The sequence below is a fragment of the Canis aureus genome, chromosome 29 (assembly GCF_053574225.1).
Source record: "Canis aureus isolate CA01 chromosome 29, VMU_Caureus_v.1.0, whole genome shotgun sequence".
In the NCBI taxonomy this organism is placed as follows: Eukaryota; Metazoa; Chordata; class Mammalia; order Carnivora; family Canidae; genus Canis; species Canis aureus.
In genome coordinates, this window is record NC_135639.1 from 12676317 (window position 1) to 12700012 (window position 23696).

General features: G+C 42.2%; 2 long non-coding RNA genes across 3 annotated transcripts in view; one reads left to right on the plus strand and one right to left on the minus strand.

Annotated features, from left to right (window-relative positions):
- Positions 1–9599, minus strand: LOC144301043 (uncharacterized). Of its 2 annotated transcripts, none has more exons than XR_013367773.1 (4): positions 9490–9599; positions 7293–7435; positions 4463–4554; positions 1–797 (listed from the first exon to the last, which is right to left on the minus strand). It is a non-coding gene; the product is annotated as an uncharacterized LOC144301043 (long non-coding RNA). The 2 variants fall into 2 exon arrangements; XR_013367772.1 differs by having other exon boundaries at positions 7091–7435.
- LOC144301044 (uncharacterized) overlaps positions 9375–23696 on the plus strand; it is a 27270-nt gene continuing 12948 nt past the window's right edge. Inside the window, exons 1-2 of the long non-coding RNA XR_013367774.1 lie at positions 9375–9697; positions 21921–21974. This is a non-coding gene — a long non-coding RNA (uncharacterized LOC144301044). The remainder of the gene's footprint in view (positions 9698–21920; positions 21975–23696) is intronic.

Below are 23696 nucleotides of genomic sequence, written 5' to 3' on the forward strand. Positions count from 1 at the left end.
GACACAGGCGGAGGGAGAAGCAGGCTCCATGCAGGGAGCCTGACATGGGACTCAATCCCGGGACTCCAGGATCACTCCCTGAGACGAAGGCAGGCGCTTTATCCGCTGAGCCACCAAGGGTCCCTGGAGTTTCTTCTATAAGGGCACTAATCCCCTTCATGAAGGCTCTGCCTTCATGACCTAATCACGCCTTAAAGGTTATGCCTTCTAATACCATCACCTTGCGGGTTAGAATTTCAACATATGAGTTGGGAGGAATCACAAACATTTAGTCCACAGAAGAACTGCAGAATTATCTTCTCTCTTTAATGGTCCAGGAATAAAAATATGAATAAGGAGTTGGGATATCAAAGCTAAGAAACAAAAATCTATCACTTGCTACTGATGGTCTGGGAGGGAAAAAGACAATTCTAGAGATGTGTCCAATTTATTAGGCTCATTTCAACCTTTGCTTATGCAGGTTGTACATTGTTCACAAAGTGGCAGCCCCTGGCTATGCCTCATCTTTAGGCTCAGAGCTTTACTCATGATGAGATAGTAGATGGGAACATGTCTGCTCAGACAATGACTGTTCCCACTGCCGTGGACTCATTTTTCAGGAACAAGAAGTTCATGGCCAGTGTGTGGGCTGGGCCACATGACCTCTCCCAGCAGGAAGCCTCAAAATTGTCTAGCCATACTCGGAGACCAACAGTGTAGAGAAGAAGTAAGCCTATCTTGTTCTTGTTTTGTGATGACCTCTATTGGACTGGTGCTCTAGATAACATACTCATTAAGAATTGGAGGAGCAGAAAGACCTAGAAGAAAGCAGAGGCAGAGAAAGAAGCAAAAGCTGTCTCTATCATTTAATCGGCTTGTTAAGTTCCAGGACTTTACATTAAAAAAAGAATAGTTGCTTAGGCTATTATTAAAAAGGAACAATAAAACTTTAGCTGAAGAATGGTTGGTTAGCAAAAGCAATTCCAGGATAAAAGTTGGGGACAGCATGCTGGGTTAAAATACTTTCCCTGCAAATAAAGTTCACTGACACTTTTCAAAGAGTTTGGCTTCAGCTTGCACCTGCAGCTGGTTATATGTATAAATTTTTGCTCATGGTCATTACTATTATTAATGTATAGCATTTTGGATGTTTCAGAGTTCCAGTTGCATGGATTTATTAGGGTATGCTCTCCTGTACGGAAGGTGTGCGTTGCTACAGATCTTCCCTTTTGCAGAAAAGAAAGTCCAGCAAACCAGTGGCACTGATACAACCAGAAATTGTTTATGGTGCTTCTTTTCCCCAGGATACATTTCAAATTGGTCTAGGAGTAGGGGCAGCATGGAAGTTGGGGGATGGAAAGAGCACAAGATATAAAGTCAGGAGGTTTTGTTTCTAGTCTAAGTTCTGTTACCAAATAGCATGGTGACCTCAACAAGTCTTATCCCTGCTTCATCTCTGTAGAAAAAAAGGGATGAACTCATTGATTTCTGAAGTTCCCTTCCAATTCTGACTTAGGACATTTTGTCCTTTTCCCCTCTGGAGAAAAGAAACTTATTTCACATGGTGGTGGACCCAGGAAATCACTCTCAGTGAGTAAATTACCCTCTACTCCCTGCTGTGGGAATCACAACCTCACAACAATTAAAGCTGATAGTGTTTTTGCATGATAAAACTACCAACATAAACAGAACACTTACCAAGAGCTAATGGCATGATCAATCAACACAGAAGATCTCATTTTATCATCCTATTTGTGAAAGATTCATTCTTTCATTCATTCACTCATTGATTCATTCATGTAACAAATAATGATTAAGTACCCACCGTGGTCCTGCCACAACGAAGGGAATAAAACAAAGACAGGGCAGAGTAGTCCCTGCCATCCTAGAGCATACAACTGAATGGAGGACATAGATTTTTTTATTTTTTATTTTATTTTTTTTTTTTCAAAATTTGAATTAACTTTATTTCCCCTACAGTCAATAACTTCTCTGCAATTTTTTAAAAAGAAATCAGTACAATTAAGCAGAAGAAACAAATATGGTAAGGAGCTTTAGGAAGCTGTGGGAATATTTGTCAAGGGAAGTCCAATCAAATCTAAGGGTTAGGAAAGGTGCTCCTGTGGAAGCAGGTATTTAAGCAGAGCCCTGAAGGATGGAGCATAGCTAGTGAGCTGAAGGGATGTGTGGTGGGAGCACAGAGGGTGAAAGTCATTTATCCAAGTGTGTAAATCACCCGAGAGGTAGAGGCATCTGCCACAAGTAACAGGATCTTAACGGGCAGTTCAAAGGGAAGAAGGAGAACATTTGAAACAGGAAAAGATGGAAAGTCTGATTCTGCCCTTTGGAGAGACTGATGGATTCAAACAGGATGTATCAGACAAGTTCTTAGTTGCTAAGCAATGGATCTTGACTCCAGAGGATATATAGAACAAAGCATACTTATTTAAAAAGATATTGGGCAGGGATCCTCTTTTGTAGTCAAAATGGAATGAGGGAGACTGAATTCATTCTCCTGAAGCAACTAAAAAACTAACAAAATATATTAAACAACAGTTTTTAAAACACTGAATATCAGGCAATGAAGGACAGTGATCCCTGGGAGACAAAGGAGCCCTATGATTGCCCCAACTTACTGCCTGGAGAGAGTTTCCAGGCTGTGGCACAGGGAAAGACAAACTGTTAGAGACCTGTGGATTCCTGAGTTGAAGAGATGGATTTGAAAATCTGTGGAGACTGAAGAAACTAGCATTCATTGGATAGAATGCCAGAGAACAGAGAGCCTTCCAGAAGAATTCCAGAAACCAACACTGGGTCCCTTGCAAATATTGAGCTGATTAGTGATCATTGTATGTGTATGAATTTACTATTCAAATCCTCCCCTCCCCCTGCTAAACAAAATCCGACTGAAAAAATTAAAGATGACATACCCAGTATACATTTAGGGTTGGGAAAAGTGTCCATTAGACTGGAAAACATTTTGCTTTACAGGGCCTTGGATGGAATGCACTAAAGTGTCTTACATCAGTTCTGGAAAATAAATATCTCTGGATTATGTACATCTCTGGCCCCACATGACAAATGTTAACAGCAAGATCCAAGAGGATCAAACTATTTTGAGGTAACTTAACTGTATCACAAAACAAAGCTCAAGAATATTTACAGAAATATAAAAATATCAAATAGCCATGAAGGTGAAATGTGTAGTGTCTGGCATTCAAGCAGAAATAACCAGGCATGCAAAGAAACAGGAAAATATAACCTGAAATGAATCAGCAATCGATCAAAACCAACTCAGGGTTGACACAGATGTTAGAATTAGGAGATAAGAATATCAAAAGAGTTATTATATGCATTCCATATTTAAAAAATTAAGTAAGGATGTACATGGGAGTTTAAAAATGACTCAAATTGAACTCCAAAAAGGAAAACTAGTGTGAGATGAAAAAATACTTTGGATGAGATTAGATGTTGGAGAAGAAAGGATTAGTGAACTTGAAGATATCAATAGAAATTTTCAAAGTGAAGCACTGAAGGAAAAATTATTTTTTTCTTAAATGAAGAAAATATTTGTGAGCAGTGGGAAAACTTTAGAGACTGAATATAACAGAAATAAGAATCCCCAAAAGAGAGGAAAAGTGGGGAAAAGAGAAACATATTAAAGAAATGATGTCTGCAAATTTTCCTAATTTCATGATAAGTGATAAATCCAGAGAGCCAAGAAGCTCAACAAAAACCAAGCACACAGAGACTAAAGAAAACCACACCAAAGCATATCATAATCAGATTGCTCAAAAGTTAAAAAAGGGTTTTTTATTGAGTAAAAAAAATCTTAAAAGTGGCTAGAGAAAAGCGTCACATTTTCTATAGAGCACGAAAGGTATGAATCATCACAGATTTTTTGTCAGAAGCCATGTAAGTGACAAGGGAGTAGAACAACATCTTTATAGAGCTGAAAGAAAAAAGAAATCTGTCAACCTAGAGTTCTATGCCATAAAGAATGTCTTTCCCGAACAAAGGTGAAATCTGAAAATGTCAGATATACAAATGCAAAAAGAATTCATCATCAGCAGACATTCACTACAAAAAAGATTTAAAATAAGTTCTTTGGGCAGAAAGAAAGATACCAGATGAAAATGTGGATCTTGACAAAGGAATGAAGATCTTGGAAAATTATAAGTAGGTGGGGCTTTCCCCCGCCATGGAATTTAAATGTTTTTAAACAGTAATTTGACTATTTAAACCAAACAATAACAATTTAGTATGAGGCTTGTGGCATGTGTGAAAGTAAAATGTATGACAGCCAACGTCTGGGAAGGAAGAAGTAAAAGCATACTATTGAAAAAAATCTTGTAACATAAATGGAATAGTATAATATCACTTGAAGGAAAATTGCAGTGAATTAAAGATGAATGCTATGAACTCTAAGCCACTAAAATAATAGCAAGGAGTTAGGACTAATAAACCAAGAAAAGAGGGTCACCTTGATGACTCAGTTGGTTAAGCATCTTGCCTTCGGCACAGGTCATGGTCTCCCTCTCCCTGTGCTGCTCCCCCTGCTAACGTGCTCTCACTCTGTCAAATAAATATATAAAATCTTAATAAATTTTTTTAAGAAAAGAGATAAAGTGAAATAACAAAAACAGTTCGTCTAAAAATGAGGACAGAAAAGTAGAGGAAACGGGGGAGCAAGGAATAGAAAACACATAATAAGAAAGATGATGGACTCAAATCTAACCACATCGTTAAGTACATTAAATGTAAATGATATAAACACCCCAATTAAAAGCAAGCATTGACAGATTGGATATCCTGCCTACAAGAAACATATTTTATATATAAATACACAAAGGGGTTGAAGGTGAAAGGGTGGAAGAGATGTACTATGCCGACACCAATGGGAAGAAAGTTGGAATGGCTACATCACTATTGGACAAAGCAGATTTCAGAGCAAAGAGTACTATAAGAAATAAAGGTTGACAAACATTATATGTTCTCATTCATTTGGGGAATATAAATTATAGTGAAAGGGAATAGAAGAGAAGGGAGAAGAAATGGGTAGGAAATATCAGAAAGGGAGATAGAACATGAAGACTCCTAACTCTAGGAAATGAACTAGGGGTGGTGGAAGGGGAGGAGGGCGAGGGGTGGGGTTGAATGGGTGACGGGCACTGAGGGGGGCACTTGACAGGATGAGCACTGGGTGTTATTCTGTATGTTGGCAAATTGAACACCAATAAAAAATAAATTTATTATTAAAAAAGAAATAAAGGTCATTTCCTAATGAAAAAAATGGCCATTTCATTAAAGGACATAATGATCCTAGCTGTCCAGGTATCTAATAATAGAACTTTGAATTGTATGAGCAGAACTGATGGAACTGCAAGGAGAGCTGAGAAATCCACACTGAGAGAGATTTGAGTACCCTTCTGTCAACAACTGATTGAAGCAGTAAACAGAAAATCACGAAGGATAGGGAAGATCTAAATAATACTGTTCACTAACTGGATCTTATTGACGTTTAGGGGAGACACTGCCCAACAACAGAATGCGTATTATTTTTTAAGGACCCATAGTACATTTTCTAGGAACCATATTCTGGGCCATAGGAAATTCTCAATAAATTTAAATGGATTCAAGTCACACAAAGTATGTTCTTTGACCAAAAGGGAATTAAATTAGAAAAAAAAAAAAGACAGGATGGTATCTGGAGAATCACCAAATATTTAGAAACTAAATAACAGACTTCTCTATGAAGTAATGATTAAAAAGAAATCAAAAGGAAAATGTTCCAAGTGAACAAAAATACAAATGCAGCCCATCAAATTTAATAATATGCCATTAAACAGCACTTAGAGATGAATGTATGGCACTGAACACCTATATTGGAGAAGAAGGAAGGTCTCCAGCAAAAGACCTCATCTTTTGAAAACCAACAAAAAAGAGTAAATAAAACCCATTATAAGAAAAAGAAAGGAAGTGTATGGAATGATGTCAGCAAGATAGCAGAATAAGAGATTCTGGTCCTCACTCCCTCGCCCTAATCACCCCCACCTCCAGCCCAGGAAAAACACTAATTTTGGCAACCACCACGCGGTGAGAATGCTTTTGTGGGGGATTCTGGAGTTTAGCTGAGATTCCAGCACCCTGTTGGTGCTAAAAATCTCAGTGGACCCAATGAAGAGTTTAAGAACAAAGAACAACTTCACCCATGTCAACCCTCCCCAAAGTACACATCTTGGTGCCAAAAGAGGCCTCCTCAGCCTGTGATTTCTCCCATAGGGGAAGATGAGAGCAAAGTGAGCACCTGGTCTCCCCAGCCTTGCAGGATGATGCCCAGGAGGCCCATTTCAGCCCTGCCCCATGCAGAACACGGAGGGGGTGAGCACGGCTGCATCAGCTGGGGGCAGTCAGGAACAGTCAGGAGCAGAGAGAAAGGGTTGCGAATCACAGCAGCCAGCCTGTGGATCTCAGCAGCTGGCCCAAATCCTCCCAACTGACTTTGCAGACTTTAAGAGGCTTGCCCCTGAATCCCTCAGGATAACTTGCCTCTGGACCTCCCAGCCAGCCAGGGCGTACCCCCAGCACCCTGCAAGCCCCAGTACACGGCACTCTGATGTCTCTGCAGATGTTGCTAGTGAGCCCCCAAAGCCTGTAGATCTCACTCTGATAGGTTCTTAGCAGCTAAATGCACTCAGCTGGCCTGGCCTGGGACAAGGTGCAACTTTGAATATCTCAGGGCTCTGCCCTAGGACAAGTAACCAGTGGGTCCTCAGCACCCACCTGGCTTTGTGGGAACAGGAGAAGGGACACAATCCTGAGATGTTTTCCTATAAGGGGAGACAAGGGGAGTAGAGCTGGCTCGTCCATGGAGGAGATCTGAGAACTGGTGGCTTTCCATGAGGGCAAGGGGCTGGTGTCTGAACGAACAAGCAGACAGTGGTCTCACTGCAAGGTGAGAAAAGCCCTCAAATCGACAGATAAAGATGCACATTTCTCCCAGGGGCATATCCATCTCTAAGCCAGAAGGACAAATAAGGTCAGAGAAAAAAATAGAAAGATCAGACCCAGATAAAAATGTAACCTTTCTTTGAGCCCAGGTGATGCTTACCATCAGCTCAGAGGCCTTCAAGGGGTGCGCTCTGGGTGCTGTGAACTTATGATGTGTTTATAACCAAGTTTAATTGAACGGAAGCCTGAGGGTTTTAGGAGAACTCCGAAGAAGGCCGTCCCGAACGGGTCCCAGGTTTCCTCTCATGGGAAGATTACGTTGCTCCAACAAACATTTTGACCCCAGAGCACATTCCCCCTACCTCTTGATATCCAGCCTGTCTTTTCTCCATCCAGACTTTTTTAGGTTGATGACTCCAGAGAGAGCCCACTGCTTCAGACATTCCTCGGGAAAAACATGCCAGCTGCCTTTAGCTCAGATCAACATTACGCTTCTGATTTAAGCCTGAAAAAGAGAGTCTATTTTGACTTTTTTTTCCCCCCTGTAAGTAAAAAGCGATCATTTGATGATGGTTCCTCGTGCAATTCAAAAAGAAAATTATTAGACGTATGTAGGCAAGTCCCAGCTTGTAATGCCAGTTTCTGCGAAGATGTAGAATGTATCAAAGAAATATATTGCTAGGAATTTTCTGTTTGTTTTTAGTATCTAATGTGTACTGGGTTTGCGGGAGGTGAGGGTGTCTATACGTGTGTTTCCATGTAGAGGAGAAAGTGCAAAGTTATTAACATTTTCATCTGCAGCAACTGATTGAAATTGCGTTCATTGACTCACTTCCAGGGCGCTGGTTGGCAACGTCTTTGGAAAAGCACATCGTGAATACGAAGTTGTCTTGCTGGGGTGGCGGGGCAGTGGTGGGCCCACTTCTGGGACAAGGGTTTCGAGGGGTGCTTTTAAAGGGGGCTTGGCTTGGATTGGAGGGCCCTCCAGGCTCTGGCGAAGGGTTTGACAACAGTTAATAGGTCACACTCTGGCTTGTCACATCCTCAGGAAAAGCTGCTCTGTTTTCTAAGTCCACGAGTGACAGGATTATTGTGTAAGTGCTTCTGAAATGCTTTCATCTTGACTGTTTTTGTCTGAAGCTGTTGGAAGGGGCTTTGCCAAGAAAAGCAAAGAATAAAATCGAAACATGCCCTGTGCTAATGTCGCTAATGTCCTCGTTTTCATGAACGCAGCGCCGGGGACTTCAGCTCTAACCCGGGTGACCTGGAGGGGCTGGGGGGCTGGGGCCGAAGCGCCCACAGCTGAAGGGGACAGAGGACACTAACCACTCACCACCCGCGCAGAGCCGCCCCGCCTGGAGGTTTTCCACTCCAGCCAGGAGGGTCCTAACCTCTGCGGTGCCAGACTCGTCCCCAGGGCTCATGCTGGGCCAGCGCAGCCACCCAGTTTTTAGTATGCCCCGTGGGATGCGTGCATTTTGTCCACCATCCCTCCTCTTCAGAGGCTCGATGCTCTCTGGGTGTTCCTCTCTCCATCCCAACACGGACCCCGAGGGTTTCCTACGTGTGGCCCTGGACCCCTTGCACCAACATCAACAGGCACAGGCATAGAAAGGGAAGATTCTGGGTGCAGGGGATCCAGTTTTCTTAAGCACACTGAGGTTTGAGGACCCCCAAGAAGACTGAGAGGTCTGCTTTGGTTTCTTTTTCCAATCCTGCCATGTGTGCTTCTCCCCCGGTCCCCAAACTGGAAACTGGGACACCGGGGGCCCAGAACATAGGCCCCTTCACATCTAACCATCTCCTGGGGCTCGGAGGAAGCATTTTGATGAACATCTTTGGTAATCAGGACTGGCCTCCTCATCGTCTGTCCTGTCCTTTGTCTGTCCCCAACACTGACCTGGGATGGGCTTATATAATCCTGTTCCACTTCCGCCTGCCTGCCTTCCACAGTGGGACCAGGGGTACCCCTCTTTGGTTGTGAACTTTTGTCTTTGATGTTTTTTTTATTTCTCTTTTTTTTCCTTTTTTTTTTAAGCTCTATTTACTCATTTTAGAGAGTGAGCATGAGTAGGGGGAGGGCCAGAGGGAGAGGGAGAGAAGCTGACTCTCTGCTGAGTGAGGACCCTGATGTGGGGCCCAATTCCATGACCATGGAATCTCAACCCAAGCTGAAATCGAAAGTCGGAAGCCCAATAGACTGAGCCACCCAGTGGCCCCTGGACATTTCTCCTTCTTTCCTTGTTATAGCTTCTATTCCAGCCAGGAATGTCAGAGTCTCTGTAGTGACAAATCCATCCAGAAAGTACATTCTGGCCGGGGCCCACTGATGGTGAGATACGTGAAGTGGGATGTGTCTTCGGCATCTCTCTACCTCCTCTCTGACGCTTGTCCTGCATCCTCACAATCATTGCTGTGACAGACCAGTGCACTTGGAACACTCGCCTCTCTCCTTCCCCTTCCCCTCTTAAAGCTTACACATCCCGGGTGCCAGTCCCTCCGGGCTCTCTCAGGAGCGAAGCTTAAAGTAGAACAGCTTAGAAACCATTTGTGTCCTACCTTCTCCCCAGACACTTGAGAATGTCAACGGGGGCTCTCAGTGCTTTGAGTTAAAGGCTGGGAGCAATGTTGGCCTTTTAGGTTCCTAGGAGACCAGGAGGAGAAAGAATTTGGAACCCTGGAAGGAATATAAGGGCTGCTGTCCAGTGTCTTTTACATCACGCTTTGAGGTGGCTGTCCAGGAAACTACTGCCTTGAGAAAACTGCAGTAAGTCCAGTACACTTGGCACGATTTCTAAGAAAACCGTGCAGCTTTTAGAATGCTCAAGAATTAGCCTCAGCCCCAAAGTGTGTGTGCGTGTGTGTGTGTGTGTGTGGTGTCACTGTGCACAGTTGTGCAAGTTGCAAACTGCAGAAGGGCTCTGTGTAAGGAGGCACATTCACGGGGCAAGCATTGATGCATATATTTATTGTCACAATCTGCCAGCAGATGTGTCTGATTCTTCCAGAGTCAGTAGATTCCGATAATGCGTTAAAGATGGAAGTGAAGTGTCTTTGAGGCAGAGGCTGATGTTTAATATGGAGATGAGAGAGGCCAGTGCAGGTTTCAATGAGAGACAGAGACAGCTTCCAACTTGTTCCTTTGGACTCTTTCCAACTTTGTGTCGGTCATTCGTTCCTGATCTCCTGCCCTGGACCCTCAGACTTGGCTGATGTGGAAACAGCCATCTCCAGTCTGTTTCACCAGCTCATGGGCTGCCTGGCTCTCCCCCACCCCTCCTGAGGTCCTGCTTGTCTGCTGGAAGCCCCCCACCTGGGCTGGCCCCGCGGCCCCCGGTCTCCCCATGCCAGACCCTCCAGCCCTGTTTCAATTCCTGGGAAATGCCCTCTGCTCCCTCTGCATCCTGCCACCAACATCGGTGATGGTCCTTGCTAACCACCTGGGAATGCCCCCCTGGTATCCCCATCCTGCTCTTCTTTCTTTCTTACTTTAAATGTATGTATGTATGTATGTATGTATGTATGTATGTATGTATGTATTTATTTATTTGAAAGTGGGATAGGGAGGGGCAGAGGGAGAGAGAATCTCAAGCAGACTCCCCGCCGAGCACAGAGCCCAGCATAGGGCTCCATTCAATGACCCCGAGATCACGACCTGATCTGAAATCAAGAGTTAGTCTCTTAACCAACTGAGACGTCCAGGTGCCCCTGTCCTGCCTTTTCTTTTCTTTGCTCTTCTTTCTTTTTTCTTTTTTCCTTTTCTTTTTAAAGATGAGTCTATTTACTCATGAGAGACACAGAAAGAAAGACAGAGACATAGGCAGAGGGAGAAGCAGGCTCCTCGCAGGGATTCCAGTCGATTCCAGGACCCCGGGATCATGACCTGAGCCAAAGGCAGATGCTCACCCCTGAGCCACTCAGTCACCCCTGTCCTGCTTTTCCTCTATTTCTAAATTCCACCCAACTTTTCAAGACCCTGTATACATAACCCATCTTCCATCAAGTCTTCCTAGAAGACTTGATGTCCTCTTTCCCTCATCCCATCCATAAAGAATAATCTTCCTGTATCTGCTGTTCCATAGCCCTTTGTCTATTTTTTTCTTACATCATGGATCAGTGGGTACCTTGGGTTGGTTCTGAACCTGAACCAACTCTCCAGTTCCTCAGAACAGGGATAAGGGCCATGTTATATTTGTGGCTCCCAAGGGGCCGTGCACAGTGTCTTATACCCAGCAGGTTCTTAGCAAGGACTTGGCAGGTGAATACTGGATTAGCTGGGGTAGTTGGGAATAGATTATGTTCTCTCTGACTCCTTGACTAACTGTGATCATGTGGTTATATTTTCTTTTTTCCTTTGCCATGAAGAAACTGAGGCATTCTCTACAGGTTAGAAACCCAAGAGAACTCTGCCCAGTAATATCACACAGGCCTACTTATATCTTGTAGCCAGATAAAAGCATGATGGTTGTATTAGTGTGGGTTCTCCAGAGAAACAGAGCCCATGGGATAGATACAGATAGAAAGACTTTATTTATTTATTTATTTATTTATTTATTTATTTATTTATTTATGTATTTAATTTTAAAGATTTATTTATTTATTTAATTTTTAAAGATTTTATTCACTTGTTTGAGAGAGAGAGAGAGAATGAACACGATCAAAGAGGGGGAGAAGCAGACTCCCCATTGAGCCGGGAGCATGACTCGGGATTCCATCTCAGGACCCTGAGATCATAACCTGAGCCAAAGGCAGATGCTTAACTGACCGAGCCACCCAGGCACCCCAAAAGACATTTATTATGAGGGATTGGCTCACACAATTCTAGAGGCTGGGAAATCTCACTGCCTGCTGTCTGCTAGCTGGAGGCCTGGGAAAGTTTGTGGCGTAGATCCCCAAGGCCAGAGAACCAAGTGACCTAATGGTGTCAAGTCCTGGTCTGACTTCGAAGGCCCGAGAATGAGGTGTGCTGATGTTTGTGGACAGAAGATTGATGTCCCAGCTCAAGCAGAGAACAAATTGCCCTTCCTCTGCCTTTTTCGCTTGATCCAGGCCCTCAACAGAAGTGAAGATGCCCAGCGACATGGAGGAGGGCCATCCTCTTTACTCTGTGTATCGATCCAAATCCTAATCTCTTCCAGAAATACCATCACAGGCACACCCAGAAATAATCTTTTACCACCTATCTGGGCATGTCTTAGACCAGGCGAGCTGACACTTAAAGGCAACCATAACAGTGACTTTAAGGGATAAAAATAAGCCGAAGGCACAGAAATGTTATGTGGCTCAATTACATTCTTTAGCATGATGAAATTTGGATACATCTGAGTTCTAGTTAGTGATGCCAATCCACTCGAGGCGTCTGTTTTCAGGATGACACACTGGTGAAGGCTCAGAGCCCCACAGCTCCACTTGCTGTGTCTCTGCAACACCGAGCAGGATAAAGCAGCATAAACATAGTGATGCTCCTGGGTGGCCACCCAGCTTTGTGGAGCTGGAGAAAGAAGAGGGCAATCGAGAAAGTACATTGGGAAGAATCCTGCATGAGAGAAGCCTTTCAGGTTTCAGATCGAGATGAGTTGTTAAGGGAAAGTGAGCAAGCATCAGGGTGGATTTTGGTCCGGATCCTTAAAATTCTTACAGGAATATTACAAGAGACATGAAAAATTCAAAGCATGCCACGCCTCAATGAATGGAACCATGTCAGCTGATTTAAGAGCTGCAGAGTTATTGATCATTTTCTTTCTAGCTCATGAAATTAGTTGGCTTTGGATTATGTCTTTGTTAAGGTGAAGTGGAATGTTTTAGTTATCTGGGGAGAGGCCAGAAAAATCACCCTGCTTAGGCCACGTCCTCTCACCTTGCATCGTGCCTCAATTGTCACAGAATGTTCTATCTGGAAAGAAACCTAAAAATTCTCTTCTGTGTTGGTAACTATTTTAGTAGGCAAATGGCTTTTTTTTTTTTTTTTTTTTTTCAAATTGTAAACCTCATTTCCTTTCAAGGGCATTCCAGCTTGGAGTTAACATTGCTCACTCATGTGTGTAGTGCTAGGAGAACACCTTGGAATTGGTAGCAAATCAGTGGGATGTACAATTGCCCAACTTTTCACAACACATTAGAGAAGTTGTTGCAGCACAGAGAAGCTTAGGTCCTCGATAATTTCTGGGAAGAATATCCCAGGGTCTTTACAAAAGCTTTAAGAATAGCGTGTCTTCAAGATTACCTATGTTACATCATCTGTTTGGGGTGCTAAACTGAGCCTTTAATGAGAGCTCATATCATTGATGGGTCTGATTAGAAAGTTCTCCTGTAGAACTTTAGGACCAGGAGGGACCCTCCAGATCACCTTTTCTCCCTTCTGTCACTTTCAAATCTGCTCATCTTCCAGCATCTCTAGCTCAGGAAATAACTTGCTTTCACCCTGTTGCACTCAACTCTCCCTCAACAAGTATCCGATCAAACACCAAGTCCCATTACATCCTGCATCTACTTCTCCCTCTACACATTCATCCTCATAGTCTGAGCACCACCATCACCACCATCTGCATCCTCAGCTCTAGCCACAGCCTCCCAGGTGCTCTCTCTGTTTCTGCTTATCTTCTCCTTGCTCCCCATCCATTCTCCATGTGGCAGCAAGGATAACAATGCAAGACACCAACTTAAATGTATTTTACCCCGGCTTAAAGCCCTTCAGTGGGTTCTTCTGTGACACTTTAGCATGGCCTCCAAGACCCAATACTGTGTGGCCCCACACCTACTCTGACTGTATCACTTATCAAGCACCCCACCCTCACTATATCTAAGCCACGGAGACTTTCATTCTGTTCCCCAAATGGCTCAAGACCTCCATTCATACTGTCCTTTCTACCCAGGACTACATAGAGCCTCTAACTTTGTCTCAGCCCTTACACTCTTCTCTACGACTTGCCAGATCAGCCCATTTTCAATCTTTAGTTTCATTTTAAATGTTGGTTCCTCAGAAAGACCTCTCTGATCCCCGAGATTAGAGTCCTTCTGTTAGATGTACTGAGAGCTAGAGCAACACATTTTTTTCTCTAGAGGTTCAGAGAATATATTTTTGGCTTTGCTGACCATATGATCTCTCTAGGAATTACTCAACCCTGCAATTGTAGAAGAAATCAGCCATAGACATGTGAAAAATAAGCATGATTGTATTTCAATAAAATTTTATTTACAAAACAGACAGAGGGCCTAGATTGGGTTCACAGGCCATAACTGGCCATCCCATGCCTTAGAGCATCCTATCCTTTTGTTTCATAGGATTTGTGATAACATGTAATAAAGGCCTTATATCTGAGTGATAATGGGTTCATGTCTATCATTGTTTTTTGGAATTCTTTTCAATAAGGTCAGAGATCAAACCTGCTCTTTAGCATGCAGAGGGGACAGCAGGCACTCAAATAAAATGTGTGACTCAAGCCAAGCTCATTTGTCCAATCAGACTGTATCCCAAATCTTTAGTTTGAGCAATAAGAAAGAGACCTGTGGAGGACTACAACCTGAGTGTAGATACAAACTGGAACTTTGGCAACTTTGTTGGTATCATGCAGAGCCTGAGAATGGAGTCAGCACTAGGGGAGTAGGTCTGAAAAATGGAGAGAAAAAATTATATTGTGACTACATCATTTAGCCCTGGATCAAGCCTTACCTGACTTCGTCTGTTTAGCTTTGACTATGAAGTTACATGAACCAATGTATTCCCATTTTTTACTAAACACAACTAAATTAAACTTTTTATCATATGCAATGGAAAATAATTACATAAGGCCTGATATTTTCGCACCTGTAAAATGAGGAAAATAAAACATACCATGAAGGGCTATCACAAGCATTAAATATATATATTAAAATATCTGAGTATTGCACATGACATTCAGTCATGTTTGTTAAATAAATGAGTACAGGTTTCCCCTGCTATCCGAAAATAGTGTTTCTATGAAAACTTTTTAAATAACTTTTTAAAAAGATTTTATTATTTATTTATTCATGAGAAAGAGAGAGAGAGAGAGAGAGAGAGAGAGAGAGAGGCAAGGACATAGGCAGAGACATAGAGGGAGAAGTAGGCTTCCCGCAAGGAGCCTGACGTGGGACTCGATACCAGGACCCCGGAATCATGACCTGAGCCAAAGGCAGACACTCAACCACTGAGCCACCCAGGTGCCCCTCTATGAAACCTTTTATAAAGCTTAAATTCAGGCTTAAAGCAAAGAAGTAATTGCCATTAATTTATATGAAAGATTTTTTGAGCATTCCTAGACCTGATACCTTAGCACACATTTTATTAATAAATTACTAATAAATACACAAAACAAATCTAGATAAAGCACAGTTCAATGCTCTGGCAGCTTTATGCTGAGATGCTGAGTGTCATTCCCAGGGGAAGGATCTTGGGGGTGCCACTCTTGCTTCTTAGGGGTACACAGCCTCTTTAATGGTGGTTGGCTGCAAAACAAATGCTGAACGCTATTTTCACGGTTTGCCTTATCTCATAAAAGCAAAAATCCTGTTTGGCTTTCTTCTGGTTAGTAGAAGCAGATACTAATGTAGGCCTTCCATAAAAGGGAAGTAGCATAATGTGAACATTTGAAAAGTGGAGGATACCTCTGATTATTCTTGCTAACAAACACATATAATTCTATAAAGGGTTATGTATAATAATATATCTTTACTATACCCCTCCTCCCATTTAAAATTTTGATTATAAAAAATCTTGTCATTATCGCCAGTTGATAAGCAATCAAAATGGAGCTCTCACTTTTTAAAAGACTTTATATATTTGAGAGAAAAAGAGCACAAGGGGCGGAGGTGGGGGGGCAGAGGGAGAGGAAGAAGCAGGCTTCTGGCTGATCAGGGAGCCTGATAGGAAGCTCCATCCCAGGACCCTCCAAGGACCCAGAGATCACAATCTGAGCCGAAGGCAGACACTTAAATGACAGAGCCACCCAGGCACCCGGGAGCTATCATCTTAATATATAATACAAGTCACCACAAGAAGGGGATGCAAATTACAACTTGTTTTACCCACAATTTCAGGAATAGATCTCTCATGTAAAAAAGAGGGCTTGCCAACATGTCACCAAAGAAGATATGCAGATGGAAAATAAGCATATGAAAAGATGTTCAACATCCTATGTCATCAGGAAAACGCAAATTAAAACAACATAACACATATCCATTAGAATAGCCCAAATCCAAAACACTGACAACACCGGATGCTGACAAGGATGTTGAGCAATAGGAACTCTCATTTACTGCTGGTGGGAATGCAAATGGTGTGGCCACTTTGGACAACACTTCAGCAGGTTTTTTTGTTTGTTTGTTTGTTTGTTTTACAAAACTCTTGCCATGTGATCCAGCAGTCGTGATCCTTGGCATTTACACAAAATATCTGAAAACATATCCACAGGGACGCCTGGGTGGCTGAACGGTTGAGCATCTGCTTTTGGCTCAGGTCGTGATCCTGGGATCCGGGATCGAGTTCCACATCAGGCTCCCCACAGGGAGCCTGCTTCTCCCTTTGCCTACGTCTCTGCCTCTTTCTCTGAGTCTCTCATGAATAAATAAAATCTTTTAAAAAAATAAAGAAAAAAGAAAACATATCCACACAAAAACTGACACTGGGATGTTGACAGTAGCTTCACCCATAGTTACTAAAACTTGAAAGCAACCTAGATACCCTTCCTTAGGTGAATGCATAAATAAGCTGTGCTTCGTCCAGACAATGAAATAGTAGTCAGCACTAAAAAGCAATGGGCTATCAGGGCATGAAAAGACATAGAGGAAACTTAAATGCATATAACCAAGTGAAGGAAGCCAATCTGACATGACTATGTACTATATGATTCCAACTCTATGACATTCTGGAAAAGGCAAAACTGTGGAGATAGTGAAAAGATTAGTGGCTGCCAAGGGCTGGGGGAGGGAGAGATGAGTGGGCAGAGCACAGAGGATTTTTAGGGCAATGAAAGGGATCCATATGATACTACAGTGGTGGATGCTTGTCATACATTTATCCAAACCCATAGAATGTGTAGGACCAAGAGTAAGAGTGAACCCCAATGTGAACTGCTGACTTTGGGTGATGATGTGTCAGTATAAGTTAATCAGTTGTAACAAATGCACCATTGTGGTTCAGGATGCCCATAGAGGGGGAGGTTGTGTGTATGGGGGGTAGGGGGTCTGTACAGGGGTTATATGGGAAATCTCTGTATTTTCCACTCAGTTTTGCTGTGGTTCTAAAATTCCTCTAAAATAAGTTTATTAATTAAAAAATAAGTCTATTTTTAAAAAGGAGCTTACTCATATAATGGTTGAAATAAAATTCATTCAAAAATCAGAATTCTCCTTAACATCCCCCCCAAATTCTTCCTCCAAGGCAGTATTTCTGAAAAAAAAAAGGGGGGGGGGCGGGAGAAAAAAGAAAACAACTGACCAAATCTCCAAACATACCTGAGGTTGAGTGCATTATGTCTGGCACCAGCTTTTCAATCTTCATCATGAGTATGAAGAGAACAGAATTTGTTTCCTTTGTCTCGTGACCCAGGAACGTGAATAGCTGTTGACAGATGCTTGCCAAGACATGAAAATAGTGGGAATGCATCTGACTCAAGGAGCAAATGATACAAAACTGAGAATAGAAGATGACAATACCTAAAATCTCTACTGGAGCCAATTTCTTCCTATGCTGCACCATCCACTGGCTCTTCACGCTTAGAATCAAACCCCCAGTCCTTCCCAGTAGTGAGAAGGCCCTGCATGAAGCTTTCTCCAAGCTACCTCTTCAACCTCATTTCCCACCACTCCCTCCCTTCCAGCCTGGCTTCCTTGCTTCTGCCTGAGGGCCTTTGCACATGCTGCCTTTGGTGCCTGGAAAACCCTTTTGCACTTGTATAACTTCCTGTCACTTTGTTCTATTGTCTGATCAAAATGTATTTCTGCAGAGAGGCCACTCTTGCCCACAAGACTTAAAATATCAACCTCCCTGCAACCTCTCTATTTCTCTTCCCTACTTGGTGTCTCTGCATAGCATGACCCATATATGCTACATATTGCTTTGTTTATTGGTTCCACGTCTGTCTTCCCCACCTGAATGTGAGCTCCTGGGGACAGAGTTCTCTGTCGTCTGGTTCCTTTATCCTCACTTCAATATCTTTAACAGTATCTGACACACAGCGACAACTCAATAAATATTTATTGATTAAATTTGTCACGACCAATTTCTATATGTCAACTTGACAATCACATTAAATTCACTGTTTGGTTTTCTGACAATAAAAAGAAGTTTCAGTAACTACAAAGCTCTTTGGAACAGCTCACCTGTCTCCAATGACTCGGGCACAGGTGACCAAGAGTGCAATCTGTTTCATTTATTCCAGATCAAACTCAAACACTCATAATGTAAGGAATATCACATGCTTCCTCATGGAACTGCAGACATACTTTTCAAGAGGATTAGCTTATAAGAGTCAGATAATCCTCCTGGGTTGAATAAATAGATCTCATAGAAATTCCTGGGGCACCCTCTACATAAGGCCTTTCACTAAAATTAAATTAGCAACAAAATGAGCTTTTCTTGGGGTAAATTAAAGTGGGTTTTCTTTCACAAGCTGTTTTAAACGATCATGATCCAGGAGGCAGGGTCCTCCCTAAAATACACATAGTGTTTTAAATGTCTCATTTGGAACCATGTGTCCCCAAGCCCAGGGGAAGTGGGAAGGAAAAGAAGGCTGGAACTCCAAAGGGGCAGTAGTTTACAAAGAGAGGCAGATTGAGGACATATAAAAAAAGAACCTGAGAATTCCAGAGATTTAGGAAAACTGTGTGCCTCAATTGGCGTCTGTGACAACGTGAAACACACCAACCAGACGTGATGAATAAAATATGGGTATCTGTTGGCTGTCTCCTGAGCCCCCAACAAACAAACTGAGATTTTGATTATGTCACAGTCTAGCCGTGTTTGTCAATAGCTGTCACTTGGGCAGTGCCCTACCCCAGGGCACGTCCACAGAGCACACACGACGCTGAGGTTTGCTTCTTTCCTACAAAAATGTTGGTCCTGGTGAGGCCAGCTGAGCAGCCTCCTCTTGGGTGCAACGCTGTCTGCTCCCGACTGAATCACACACTGTGCAAATATTTTACTTTCATACATCATCTGTAGCAAGTGTAATACTGAGATTTAAAGGTAAATAGCTGGAGAAATTGCAGTTGAATTATCAGACTGACATTCCTACCGTGGCAAATCAAATCCCGCCGTGTGCAGCCCAAAGCAAATAGTGGTTTTAGTCAAAACCCTTCTTGCGGACTCCTTCAGACCGTATATACAAGGCTGAGATGTGGGTCAACAAACAATTAAATAAAAACATATTTTGTAGGGGTTACTCCCAGTTAAGAAACGGCACTCTATTTTAGCATGATCCATATTCTTCTCACCACAAGGAATCAGAACTAAATTGGGGAGAATTAATGTACTTGGTAGGATTTAGAACAAGAAGGATAAACATGAATTGTAATGTCAGAGCACGTGTGGCTCAGACCTCAAGTTGCCTCTTTGCTATGACAATGAGCAATAGATGAAACGTGGGTGCCCAGACATGAAGGCGAAAATCAAGACGGAAAGCCATTCATTCGTTCATTCGATCCATCAGTCATGAGGTCATCCTGGTGCCAAGTTCTGTGCTGGGATTGGGAGATGTGAAGCAGCCCCTCTGCCCAGTTACTTACCTAAGTATTGGGACAAATGACACAAAGGAATCTAAGACTATGATGTGAAGCTGATTACTTATGCAGTAAACAGCAGAAGGATTCCCCAAGGAGAAAGGCTCCCAAGTGAATAAAAGCAAAGTCAGTTGGAGGCTTTGAGGGCGTAGCTGGGCTGGGGGTCCCCCAGCATGGGTTAGCGGTTGCTCTACTGGAAACGTCCATAAGCACAGAGGTGAGCATCTCTTACTCCCATGGGGCCACAGAGATGAAAGGTGTGTTGGTGTGTGGGGGTGGCTAGGTAGGGAGGGCACCCCATGAGGGCTGTCAGTGGCCAAACTCCACAATGAAGTCAGCAGATTTATCACACAGGCCCAACCCGGAGCAGTCTGTGACATGGTGTCTGACTGGCATAGGCCTGGGTCACAGGTTTTATACTGATCCTCTGATCGAGACACCGGAAATCCACGAGCCGAGAGTGAGGGCAGGCTGGCTACCCAGAGAGGTCAGGCTGTGGTCCCCAGGAGAAAGCTGAATAGGAACTGGGCATAGAAACGTCAGATCTGTGCTGGGTCTGGGACAGCTGATTCAAGGTCACGTAGATGATCAGGACAGAGTAGGATTTGACACTTGGTCATCTGTCTGTGCTATCCTTCTTTTCTCTGTGTATTTGCTCTGCCTAATTCAGCTTATCATCCTAATAATAAACGTCTATTTGTCCAAGAAGAGCTGGAAGTGTTATGTGTTGAGTATCTTATGCTCTGGCAACGAAGAAGTACATAAGGACGAAAACTTCCAGTGTTCTTTCAATCTCTTTTTATATCCCAGTACAGATAAATAAGACTTGGTCGTTACCCAATTCAAGTGTAGATCCAGGAAATAGCCAGATCTCCCAGCCTGGAAAAGGATTTAGAAGGCCCCCAGCACTTCTAAAGGAGCGAGGAGAGGGAGGGACACAGATACCTATAATGTCATCCAGTTCAGTTCTGTTCATTCCATAAGGAGTGACTGAGTACCTGCCTGGTTCCTAGCAGAATGGAGGCTGCAAAGAGTAAGGCATAGCCTCTGCCTCCTGGCAGAGTGAAGAAGACACATCAATAAGAAATCAGGGAAACAGCATAAGAGTGTTGGTGCAAGACTCCTCCCAGGGCGGAAAGGGAAAAGACCAGACACTCAGTTTCCCAGCCTCTCTTGAAACTGGGCTGAGGCATGTTGACCTAGACCCCAACAATTTTCTCTATAAGCCTTTGTAATCTGCCCACCCTCAAAATTTCTCTATAACCCTTTGTAATCTGCCCACCCCAAAATCTCCTATCCCAAATGATCTGCTTTCTGACACTAAGGGTTAGGTTGCACTTACTAAAGTTTTATATAAATTTAATCACAGTATTTCTCTTTGTCTTCTACTCACCATATTTTGAGGTTCAGCCTCTAAATTTCTTTTACTCACCATATTTTGAGGTTTATCCATAGAGTTGAGTGTAACAGTAGTTCATTCTCTTTTATTCTTGAGTAGGATTCCTTTATATGGCTTATATACCACAGTTCGTTCACCCACTCATCTGTTGATAGACATTTGGGTTATTTCCAGTTTGGGGCTATTATAAATAATGCTTCTGTGAATATTCATGTGTTCTTCTTTCTAGGGATATGTTTTCATTTCTCTCCGGGAAACATCTAGGAATGGAGTGGCTGGATCATACACTGCGGTGTATGCTTCATGTTTTCAGGGATTGGCAACATTTTCCACATTAGTTATATCATTTTACCTTCCTGCCAGCCATGTATGATTACCCTGAGTTCATGTTTCCTTGAGGGCTATTAATGTTGAGAACTTTTTCATGTGCTTATTTGTCATTTATATGTCTTCTTGTGTAAAATGCCTGTCCACATTTCTTGCCCTTTTTATTGGGTTGTTTACTTCTCATTACAGAGTTTTGAGAAATCTTCATATATCCATTGATTTTCTCTATCGTGTTCTTTTTTTTTAAGATATATTTATTTATTTTAGAGAGTGACAGAAACAGAAGGGGCAGAGGGAGAGGGAGAGAGAGAATCTTCATGCAGATTCCCCACTGAGCAGGGAACCTGACACGGGGCTCAATCCCAGGGCCCTGGGATCACGACCTGAAATGAGATCAACAGTTGGCTGCCTAACCACCTAAGCCACCCAGACACCCCTATCATGTTCTGTTTTTTACTCCTTTGATTTCCATTCTGATCTTTATTTCTTTTTTTCTTACTGTGGGTTTAATTTACTCTTCTTTTTCCAGTTTCTGAAGATAGAAAGTGAGGTCATTGATTTGAGACTTTTCTTCTTTCATAATGTAAGTATTTCCACTATGAATTTCCCACTAAATACTGCTTTAGTGCATCCCTCAACTCCCAGAGTCCCTTGGGCTCTGCCTTAGTTTGTCCTTTATGCACTGCAGCCTAGAAACTCTCAAGGCAGCAACCCAGGGCAACATAGGGCTCATCTCATTTGCCTCACTTCTCTCAAGGATCACTGTCTAGTTTTGCTTAATGTACAGGATCTCACAAATTGTTTTTACTGGTATTTTTTGTCTCCTTATTTTTAGTTCTTTCAAGTGAGAAGATAAATCTGCTCTATGGTTCTTCTACTTATTCAGAAGTAGAAGTCCTTCTGTTTGATTTTTAATTTGTATGTTCTAACAATTTTTATTTAGTTAAATATATTGATCTGGTTATTTATATTTTCTCCATCTCTTCAGTCATTAAGAGCTCTACCCTTCTCTACAAGTCTGAATCACATACTTTTCTTCTGATTTTTCTTCATTAACAAATTCATCCAGATTTTAGTGTACAGTGTGAGATGATGTTCAACATTATTTCCGATGTTCCTTCCTCCTCTATGCAAATAGCTGTTAATTGTCCCAATATCATTTGTTAAAATGCTTCCCTCTTTCAGTAGTTTGGAATATATTCTTTGTCATTATATTATACTTTTATAGAGAATATATCCATTTGGGGGATATCCATCATGTTACACTGATCTCTCCTTTTTTCTTTCCTTTTCTATCTTTTTCTTTCTATCTCTCTCTTTTTCGTAATAGTATGCTTTTAAAATTATTGTTTTACAATATTTTTGGTATTCTTTTACAATATTGTTTTAATGTGCTTCAGTCAGTGATGTGCTAGAGCTGTCTTTTACCAGCTCACAAAAGTCAATTTTGCACATCTTTTTCCAGCACCATATCCGATGATGTCATGTCGGTAGTTTGAAATTGACCCATCATGGGAGTACTTACACCACAGAAATTGACAACACTATATTTCATAGCACTCACGCACTCTCTCTTTTCCTCTGAAAGTCCATTTACCAGCACACAATTAGGGTTAGTTCTTCCTCATACATCTTTTCTTAAATAATTATTTGCAATTCACAACTGTTATAGCACAACTTTTGAGCACTTTTATTTATGATTTTTATTGCTATCATATTTAAATTCATTTTACTTTGGAAATAATTGACATCTTCCAACTTATGACATTCAGTCTTATCATTCTGATAAAAGACCCAATACTCCATTTTTTTCTTAAACAAATATCTTCCAAAATGATCAGTAGTTTTCTTGGTGGGGGTCATATAATTTTTATGGGATGCACAGCTGACAGTATTCTAGGCTAAGATTATGATAACGCTGTGGGATTCTTGGTCAAAAGAATTAAGAATGAGAAGAAACATACATAGATGTTGCTGAGAAAGTTGAGTTTCAGACTCACCTAGTGCTAACCACATTCTGTCCCTTCTCTGACTCCAGAGAAGAAAAAGAGATACAATGCCTGGGGTGGTCACTCCCAAAAAGCAGACCAAGGAACAGAAAATGGGTCCTATCAGGCAAAGCCAAAGAGTGGAAGTTTTATTCTAGAGAAAGAAAGGTTAATGTATAATTTGATAAAGAATACAAAGATTTCTTCTGAAAAATACACTCAGGAGGTTAACCAAGAATGAGCACTCCCTAGAAACAGTGAAGAGGAAGTTCATGCAGTCATTAGAGTTTGTTGAATGGAACTCTTAGGTACCTTCA